We start from the raw sequence: 11,139 nt of genomic DNA, 5'->3' as shown, positions 1-11,139 counted from the left end.
AACATATACATCATAGTCCTACTATGAGTAAGACACCTCTCGAGCCATGAGAAAGATTGTGGCGCCACATCGTTCAAGCCCCAAAATCAGCCCTTAAGGAAGCAATCTATCTACTTACCCCTACTTCGGGGAAGAAGTGAATTTCATTTTGTGTAGCTGAGTTCCTAACTACTTAGCTTAAGGTCATGTTACTTATGGTCATTTTTAGTGAAGTGAAGTCTCTATCATGAACAACGTTATATAACGGAGCGACTATACACTTCATGGTCCGGTCTTAAACAAACTCTTTTGTATAGGACACCCTCACTCGCATGTCTCCACATGAATGATTAAGATCAGACCATCTGTAGTACGTCACAACACTTATAACTATCTACAAAGCGGGCCGCATCCGTAATGTCATCAAGATCAGGTTTCCCTCCTATATCCATATACTACAGACCATTTTGGTTATCACTTAAGGCATGATCCACCTATATGTCTCCACATACATGCTTAAGTATACAACGAAAACCAGGGATCTTAGTTTATTGGTTTGTGGTAAAGTAAATAAAACATCTCATGTTTTCATAGACGATAGTGAAAAAAAATATCTCATATTATTATATCACAAGCGTTTATTCAATACAAATGTTTACAAACTACAGGACCACTAGAAAAAATTCGGGCTTTAATGTCGGTTGAACAACCGACATTAAAGATAGTGTTATTAAAGCCCTTTAATGTCGGTTGCCTTTAATGTCGGTTTTAAATCGACATTAAAGGGCTTCAATAACACAGCCTTCAATGTCGGTTGCAACCGACATTAAAAGAACTTCAGTGAAATTTCCAACCGACATAAAGCCTCTTGGTTTTTTTTAATTATAATCGACATTGAAGCCAGAATCTGTCCCTTGTTTTTAAAATTCTGTTGCCGAATCCATTTTTTTTGTCAAAAAGTATAACATGACACATCATCATTGAACGTTGTGGCTATGACATATTATTCATGTATGGATTGTAAATCTATTACATTTAATCCACAAATTCTGCCATAAATTATTAATTTAAAAAAAAGGCTGTACAATAATTTAGGCCTTGAAAACACAAATTATAAGTAATACAAAAATTATGATTTTACAAACATTATGAGATTACTGTCTCTCTCCACTTGGTAAGTATGGATCCCTTCATAATTCTTCTTGAACCAACCCCCTAGCTTCAGCAGTGTCTGGTTATAGGCATCTTTGTCTGACCACTGTTGTTCAAAGGATTACAAACAAAAAAGGTTTAAGACAAAGGATTGAAAGTGAAAATGTGATAAGAATTCATATTCAACTAACCGCGTATATTGGGAATGGGCATAAATGGTACATTAGAGGCAAAATTCTTGTAGTGAATGTGTTGGATCTAAAGTTCCCTAAGAAAAAGCATAAAGAGATTGCGATACCAAATCTTTACTCCTTTGTTGCAACTGCAAAACAAGAAAACACAATAGTTGAATAAATGAGAGAATCTTCTTTTTCAAGATCTTGAAGAAGAGAAGCTTGGTTACAAGATATGAGATACGAAGACGATGGAAAATTTTTGGCAGCATAACGATGCTACCACAACAAAACCAAAAATTTACCTTGACCCCGTTCAAAGAAACACACTCCCAAAAATATTTCACAACCACTTGTTCTCAACAGAACTATCAGAATTCTCAAAAAATAAATATTCAAGAACACATACATCAATAAGCAAATTTAGCTCACAATGTACTTCAAATCTCAAAAGTTGTCACAAAAACTACCATAGAGCATGAATAACCCACAAACTACCATAGTGTAACCCACAAACTCAAGCACCTTAAATCAAATCTAAACTACAAATAAATAGTATCCATGAGTCATAAACGGGTGTTACATTCTAATCCAATATGGTCCAAAGAACAAAATCTTCCTTGAGTTGAAGTTAGAGAAAGTTGATTTACACAATATGTCCAATGCCAAAGAGTAAAGTCACCTTTTTCTGAAATGCGTTCCCTTCACCCTGCATTCCATCCAAAGATGAGGAGATTAACCACATGATATAAACATTTTCTTTCATTTCCATTTGTAGGGAGAAAAGTTTTTTTTCACATATGACAACTCAAATAAATCCTTCCATTGACATCATTTTATGAATTCTCTGCACATGCCAAATTTTCATTTTGCACCTAAAAGATAAAGGGTGTATTAGATGCTTCTACTCTTTGAAATTTATTTGTTCTGACCGGAGATTGCCTAATTTTTCTTCTCTATCTCTCCATTTTTCGCCCCCTTTTATATAATTCATATATCAATGTATTCTTTTAAATATGAAGTATCTTAATGTGCTCATTTCCGGTGATTATAAGGCCTCTAGCTTTCACATAACCATGTATGGAGTGTGTAATTACATGTGAATGGAAGTGATCATTTTATCAAAATTTCATGGCCAACACTAAAGTATTCAAACTACTATTTTTTCTGAAAAACTTACATGAGCATAAAATTTATTAAAGTTTGTAAGATTTATAGGATTAGGCAATAAAAGAGTAATCATGGTTTGAGCACATACAATAAAAAAGTAATCATACACCTTTGGAACGTACTTGGGGCATTGCAGAGGCCGAACGGCATGCGGCGAAAAGCAATGGTCCCATATGGGCAGGTGAATGTGGTCTTGTCTTGGTCTTCTGGAGCTATCATAATCTGGTTGTACCCGGCATTTCCATCCAGAAAGCAATAAAAGTCATTTCCAGCTAGATGGTCTAGCATTTGATCAATGAACGGCAGAAGGAAATGATCTTTCTTTGTGGCCGCATTCAGCTTGCGGTAGTCCATGCAAATGCGCCACCCAATGACGGTCCTTTGCGGTATTAATTTANACGGTCTAACATTTGATCAATGAATGGTAGAGGGAAATGATCTTTCTTTGTGGCCGCATTCAGCTTGCGGTAGTCCATGCAAATGCGCCACCCAATGACGGTCCTTTGCGGTATTAATTTATTGTTTTCATTCGGGACTACCGTCATGCCGTTCTTTTTCGGCACACACTGCACGGGGCTGACCGACGTGCTATCTGCTATAGGATAGATGATGCCCGCATCTAACCATTTAATGATCTCCTTTTTAACGACCTCTTTCATCGCAGGGTTGAGTCTGCGTTGATGATCGATCGTTGCTTTGTGGTCCTCTTTAAGACGAATGCGGTGCATACAGTACGCTGGGCTAATTCCTCTTATGTCGACGAGCGTCCAGCTAATTGCTCGCATATGTTTCCTTAGAATGCTCATCAATGCATTCTCCTAGTCTTCGTTCAACTCAGAGGAAATAATAACAGGCAGCTTCTCATTCTGCCCCAAGAATGCGTACTTTAAATGATTCCGCAGGGTCTTTAATTCTAGTGTTGGTGGTTCTACTAGGGATGGTTGCGTTGTTTTTCTTTCTTCTTTTTTTGTTGGCTCTTCTTCTTGATTTGCGATCACCTCCTCTTCCTTGCTTGTTTTTGTCATGATCGCATTACAGGCTGCAACTGATGCACTAGCATCCTTCTCTTCATTCTCTTCATCAAACTATTCTTCTTCAATCGAATTTTGCTCATTATCTGAGTCATGCAGGTCTTCTTCATCCAGAAACTTCATGGCACGAATTATGTTAAACTTGAGCTTCTGTCTGTTGATGCTCAAAGTGATTTCCCCTATATGCACATCAATATGAGCACAACCTATTGATAAAAATGGTCGCCTCAAAATGATGGGCACATCTTTGTCGGCCTCGTAGTCCAAAATGATAAAGTCGGCTGGTAGGATAAATTTGTCAATGGTTATTAGCACGTCCTTCACCTTTCCCTCTGGATGCACCAGAGATCTATTGGCTAGTTAGAGAGTCACCGTTATGGGCACCAGTTGCCCCACATTCAGCTGCCTAAAGATTGACAGAGGCATCAAATTTATGCTGGCTCCCAGGTCACACAAGGCTTGCCCGATGTACAATCCTCCTATGGAGCAAGGAATAGTAAAGCTCCCAGGATCGCTCATCTTTGGTGGAATGATTGATTTTGAACTCTGAGTTAGAGCCACTGTGGCAAAATTACCAGCTTCCCTCTTTTTAGTTATCATATCCTTCAGAAACTTTGCGTAGGCAAGCATTTCATCAATCGCTTCACTGAATGGAATATTAATATGTAATCGTTTAAACATAGACAGAAAGCATTGGTACTGTACCTCTTCATTATTTTTCTTCCTTAGTCTCTGCGGGAAAGTGGGTAACTACACTTTCACGGTCCCTGTCTCAGTTGGCTTTGAAGTCGACGCAACCTCTGGTTCTACTGATTTTTTTTCTTTTTCTTCTTCTTCGGCCACCGCAACTTCAGATTCTTCTGCAATGGGAGCTGCCCGACTAAGCTCCTTCTTTTCTCCCTCCACAGTCTTCCCACTTCGCAATGTCACAACCTAACATTTCTCATCACCTGATCCCCCCCAGGTTGCGTGGGAGTTTTATTGAACTCGGCAGAACCCCTTGCGGTCTACTCTTCAGCTCACTCGCAATCTGGTCCATCTGTAATTCTAGATTGCGAATGGAAGTAGCCTGACTTTGAAGCACAGTTTCGTTTTCTCTATGTATTGCTTCAATAGGCTTTCCAAGGACGAGGATTGCGGTGGTTGTGAGCGACTTTCTTGATTGCTCGTTTGACTATTGTTGCATGGGAAGAATCCTAGTGGCCCTTCTTTCTGTGCCACGAGTTGGAAATTATGTTGTTGATTCTTCCAAGCAAAATTGGGGTGGTTTCTTCACCCAGGGTTGTAGGTATTCGAAAAGGGATTATTTTTTACAAAGTAAACGGATTGTGGATTTTGCGGGCAAGCTTCCATCGTCGTGCCCATCACCGCAAGTCACTCACCTTGCGGTGTTTTGACTGATTGCGTTGATTTGCCCATTTTGCGGTGTTGGGCTGCTAATCGCAATTCCCTGGATTAAGTTCATCATTGCGGTCATCTGATATTGTAGTGAAACAATAGCACCATTACTTGCATCATTGTCTTTGATTCTTAATCTTTTGCCACTCTCTCTCTAATCTTCGTGGTTCTTAGAAATGCGATCCAAGATATTCTTCGCCTCATCATGCGTTTTATCAAGCAGACCACCAGCAGCTACCGCATTGGCAGCGGTCTGCGAAGCGAGATTCATACCATGAAAAAAATTTCCATCTGAAGGCAGTCTGGAAAACCATTGTGTGGACAATCCTTGACCAACCTTTTAAACCTCACCCAGGCATCGCTGAGCGATTCGTCCATGTCTTGTTCAAAATTTGTAATTAGTTTCCTTCGTCTGGCATTCTCAGTAGGTGGAAAGTATTTCTTCATAAACTTCTCCACGACCTATTCCCATAAAGTGATCTCTCCCGGTTCGAGAGAATATGCCCATTTCCTAGCCTGATCAAAAAAAGAAAACGGGAACAAAGTTATTCGAACTTCTTCAGCAGAGATGTTCGGGAACACAAAAGTATTGCAGATTTCAATAAAGCTTAGGAGGTGGGCGTGCGGGTACTCGCCATGCCTTCCTCTGAATTGTCCTACAGTCTGGATCATCTGCAACATCACCGGCTTCATTTCGAATCGGCTTGCGTCGAGGGCAGGTCTCATAATTCCTGGAGAGAAATCATAGAGGTTTGGCGATGCATAGTCCCTAATGAGTCTATTGCAATCGTTTCCCAGCAGGATTGGATTCGCCATGACATTGTCATCATTTGGTGTTCCATTTCCAGGCTGCTCTTCTTTATCTGATTGTGGTTGTTGTTGGCGATTTCTTAGTCTCCGTCTAAACGTTCTCTCAATCTCTAGGTCGTACTTCGCCAGAGATTGAGAGTCTGCAAAGAAATCAGAAAAATTACCGTTAACACACTATTTTACCGAAGTCCCCGGCAACGGCGCCAAAAACTTGGTGCTTGATTTTATGAAGTAAAATTATGGATGATATGCGATGGTGAAATTGCGTTGAGCACTCAAGTTTTCTCAGCGGAATCCAAGTGTCAACTCTACTGAGTTTCCTGGTAAGTCCAAGGTCGGACTCAAGGACTTGGGAAAATAGATTGCGATGGTAATTTTTATGAAAACTTTGCGGTAACCAGTAACTCAATTAATTGTGGGTTTGTTGTTGATTACGTTAATGAAAAATAAACAAATGCGGCAGATTTGATAAAAGTCAGTTGTGTGATAGATGCACTGAGTATGCAGATGAACGGGTTGAGAAGGTCTTTAGCTAGCGTTACGTGGAAATGCATCAGACTATGCGATCATGCTACAACCACGCACAGCAAGTCATTTTCCAATGCAAATGTTGTGCTTCTAAATCTAGGATGCATGTGTTGAATGCAAAAGTGTCCATAGAGCTTATTCCTAAGTCTTTACTCTTTTCCTATGCGATAATACAAAATGCATAAAGGCAAGGTGACCGCATACAATCATATCCTATCTCTAGGATGCATGCGATACGTTAATAGCAAATAGTGCTTATTCCTAAGCTTCTATCTCTTGATTATGCGTTCTAATCTGACTCTCCCGAGCCTAGATTCTAACCTAAACTTCCTAAGCCTAGATCCTGTCCTTAGACTACCCTCTCGAGTATCTCTAATGGACGAATGAAGCATACATAATACAAGATAATCGCATAGAATGAAGATTCCCTAGTTGTGCTAGCTAAATGCTTCTCAACCCATTCAACTGATTTAGCTACTCATGCGTAAATAAGAGAGAGTGAAAAGATATAGAGAAGTAGATTCCATTTCAATAAATGAGCGGAGTACAAAATAACAATGGAAGTTAAAGGTAGAGAGTCTGGTAGCAATTCCTTGTTGATCGAGGCTTTTACACTGTAAATCTCTATTTGGTTCCAAAGATGTTCCTGCTTCCGCAAGCGTCGGCCCTCTCTCTGTCCTTGAAGCTTTCGGCGTTCTCTCAAGCATACCAGAATGATCTGTCAGCACAACCTCCTCTCTCGCGTCCGCCTTAAAATAAAGAGAAACTATGAATAAGGACGTACGAACCGAACATATGAAATTTCAAAGTCGTGAACCCTTTTATGAAGGATGTCTTTGGTATTTATAGAACATCTAGGGTGAACGGCGGCTTCTCTCTCATGATTGCACAGATGGGACGACTTTAATTCCCCTAACTGATGGGCCGAATATTTGTCACCGAAAAGCTGAATTTACTTGTATCGTTAGCGGCTGTCAACTTAATTCGGATTCGATTATCATCAGCGTTCTGTCCCATCGCGAATAATATTTGCGGCAATCCTTCTCGGACGAATATTTGCGAACACGATCATCGCAAAGCCTTGCGGTAATGCTGTGCTCGACCAATGATTTCCTATGATCGCAATTTCCGCCTTGTGTCATCACATATTCTGCGCAAAAATACAAAAATCAACTGTTCTAATGCGATGAACGCATGCAACCGCAATATTATGAATCTGATGCTTTTTGGACGTAATTTAATATGTTTTATCAACGCAATCCATCATTGTTTAAGAACTTAGCACTATGATAACATGCATTTCTGCCTGTTATCACACCCCCAAATTTAAACAATGCTTGTCCTCAAGCATAAGCTAAAGATTTCTTTTAGCAAATCGATCGAAATGTTCTTTTCCTAGATTTCTCAAGGATATTTCGTTCAAATCCTATATACCAAAATTTCCTTAAGTCTTATTCAAATCTCTTCTTAAAATATTTCTAAGATCTAGGGACTACAAGCTTAACCTTCAAAAGGACTTTACTAATTTTCGGAACATCGCATGATTTATTTCAAAAAGAAAACTTTCGACCAGGGTGTCAAATGATTTTTTCCTTGCATATTTCTTAACATTATTATTTTTCTCTAACCTTGCGTTGATCCAAGTGTCTTGCCTTCGTTTTGGCTTGCCCCCACGTGTGTCATGCGGACATCCAACTATGAGCAATGCGCTCTTTCTTAGACTAAACTCATACCTTTTTGGCAGCGGAGTTGCGGTCATTTATTTATGCGTTAATCCCGGTGACTTACTTTCATTTTGGCTTGCCCCCACGTGTGTCATGCGGACATCCAACTACGGGTAAGTTCCTTTCACAACTTAACTCTTATCAACATAGGTTTTCCCATTGCGTTGACAGTGGAGTTGTTATTCTCAAAACTTTCCATTTTTTTGTTTTTTTTTTAAAATAGCACGGTCGAAAATAAATACCTCACCCCTAAATTTAAAATGCGGCAATATCCTCATTGTCAAAAGATTGAAATAAGTCATGCGATGTTCTTAGAAAGTTTCGTAAAGAGAGTTGGAAAGAAAGCTAGCAAACCCCTAACTTCTAGAAATATCTCATGAGATGACTATCTTAAAGTTAAGATGACTCTAGTATATACGAAAGAAATAGAAGTATGTTTTTCATCATTAAAATCATAATTGGCAAAGAGACAGCATGCGGTAACTTTACTAAATTTATCCATGTCAAATGATTGTGGTAATCAAAGAGGATGCGGTGATAAGACTTTTAAAACTAAAATGTGATGCGATAGCGCGAAATTTGAAAAAAGAATAACAAAGAATACACCCCCAAATTTGCATTGTCACCCGCATTGTGTATTAACGCATCCATCTTTACGGCGATCTCTCTTCTTTGGATTGCGGTGATGGAGTGAGATAAGTTGCTTCTACGAAAAAAAAAATAGAAGTATGTTCTGGTGAACAGAGGCTGAGAAATTGAAAAAAAAAAAAAAAGGGAAACCACGCTGACGTCATCAGAAAGGTTGACATCGACAGAGACATGGTTTAAGATGTTGGGTCCGACTCTATGTTGTTTTGGCTTGGTTCGCATTTTTGGTGTCTAGTTTGAGGCGATTCGAGTTAGTCTAGTCCAGTTTTAGAGCAACAGAAGCTTATTTTAGGATAAGTTAGCATGATTATTGTAATTTAATTTCTTTATTTATCCTAGGGGCCAAAATTACCAGTTCATTTGCTATTTAATTGTTTTATGGATGTCATTTAGATAAATCCCACTATAAGTTAAGCATGTTCATGCATTTTAATATACTATAAGCGTTATAATGTATGGTATTAATTTATGATATATATTTAATTTCATGAGTAATTTAATGTAATTGTTATCTTAAATTAATGAAATTAATAAAGCATGAAGCATGTGATTACTCAGTTTAAATATAAAAGTTATATTTAATTGAATATCTTGAGCATGCTTGTTTGATCTTCATGATTGGCTATAATATAAAGTATTATGTTAATAAATTATGAAAGTCAAAGATGCATTGAGCATGAAACATCCATAGTATAAATATAAATATTATATTTTTCATGCAATGCATATAGTATGAATTATTTAATTAATTAGAATATGAATGTTAATTAAATTAAACCATAGAGAACATGATTATAGGGCTACTCATTAAAATTTGAAAAGGCTTTTAAATTTAGTGATTATAAATTGTCAATCTATAATCAAGAACTGCATGCAAACATAGAATCATAGGATAATTGATTCATTTTAAATTGTTTAAAATTAATTAAACCTAAGATCATTTTAATTCTAATAGGATTAGAATTATTTCTTACTTAGTTTTAATGAACTAAGTAGGAAAAACATTACTATGATTATAAGGAAACTCTACCGATTAGGTTCTGTCTAGGCTAGAGATATTTATGTTGACAGTTTACGGAACACCTTCTACCTAGGAACTGACTGGAACTTGAGTTGAATTAATCATAGTTTATTGTTAGCATACAATGTCACTAGGTTAATTAAAAGGGTTTATTCACCTAGAAAATAGTGTAAAGATCTTTTTTTAAGAGTTATAATAGACAGACTTAGATAGATTGACTTAGCCGAATTTATCTAAGTTAAATAACCCTAAAATACGATAAGACACTTTAATGGGAGGAAAAGTACAAAATAAGATAAATATCAAGTTTTTCTCCTATGTTTCTGTGTGTTCACAACGTGAGATCCATGCTCAATTTCGTGTCTCCTTGGGTATGACATCCCTTCAGAAAGTGTTTGCATGGATCAATAACAAGGTGAATGGGGAAAGTATCTATAGTAAGTGAGAGCGGGACGCGTGTCAACGTACCCTTCGGTCGCCACCTCTAGGTCACACTGTGAGATTTCCATGATCTGCCTGCATGTTGTTATGGAGCAACCATCCCTTCGGAGGGCCTCATCATAGGATTTGGCACACGGTGAACTCCTGAAAAGGATAGGGTCACCTAGGTTAATTACCAACAGTGGTATTTCATAATGGTATCCTGTTGATGCGTACCTCTAGGATCTGATGGTGAGAATATTACATTTACGGGGATAGTTAAGAGTTAACAAATCCTTTACCGAACAACGGTGGCTAGTGTCTATAGGAATATGAGTTATTATATTATTATCATTAACTGAGAGCTGCCTCATTTTAGAGGAGAAGTGCCTGATCATCCTTTGGTGGCTGCTGCACTAAACCCCTAAAGCATCGTTGCAAAAACTAAACCAATAGTTTATTAGGGTTCTATGGTTGTTTGTTTTTGCTAAATTGATTGGATGGTTTGCAATTGTTTGCTTGTATGATGGGTTAAGACAAATATAACTAATACAGTCAATGTTTGTTTTTTATTTTCAGCAATGTCTTCCTCAATAATTGTACTTCTTAAAAATGAAAAACTTACTGGTGAAAATTACTCTACGTGGAATCCCATATGAATATGATTTGTTGTTTGTCTTATCAGAGGATTGTCCTCTGACCCCTGCTCGTAGTGCATCCCAGGCTACGAAGGATGCTTATGACCAAGGGATAAAAGCCAACAAAAAGGTCCGCGCCTACATCTTGGCGAGCTTATCTGAAGTTCTGTCCAAGAAGCATGAGGTTATGGTAACTGCCAGAGAGATTATGGAATCTCTCCAGGAGATGTTTAGACAATAGTCCTATTAGCTCCACCATGATACATTCAAATACATTTACAACTGCCGCATGAAAGAGGGCACATCTGTTCAGGAAAATTTCCTAGACATGATGGTCCAATTTAATGTGGCAGAGGCAAATGAAGTAGTCATAGACGAGAGCATTCAGGTTGCGTTCATAATGGAATTTCTTCTAAAGAGTTTTCTACAATTTCACAACAATCCGTT

The 11,139-nt window shown here is 38.1% G+C and overlaps 1 non-coding gene across 1 annotated transcript; it reads left to right on the top strand.

Annotated features, from left to right (window-relative positions):
* Positions 1–5,210: 5,210 nt before the first annotated feature.
* Positions 5,211–5,317, top strand: LOC120072446. The gene has a single exon (XR_005480502.1). It is a non-coding gene; the product is annotated as a small nucleolar RNA R71 (small nucleolar RNA).
* The last annotated feature ends 5,822 nt before the right edge of the window (positions 5,318–11,139 follow it).

This window comes from Benincasa hispida, chromosome 2 (genome assembly GCF_009727055.1).
Source record: "Benincasa hispida cultivar B227 chromosome 2, ASM972705v1, whole genome shotgun sequence".
In the NCBI taxonomy this organism is placed as follows: domain Eukaryota; kingdom Viridiplantae; phylum Streptophyta; class Magnoliopsida; order Cucurbitales; family Cucurbitaceae; genus Benincasa; species Benincasa hispida.
The sequence above is the reverse complement of the archived record's forward strand: the minus strand, read 5'-3'. Positions and strand labels throughout refer to the sequence as shown.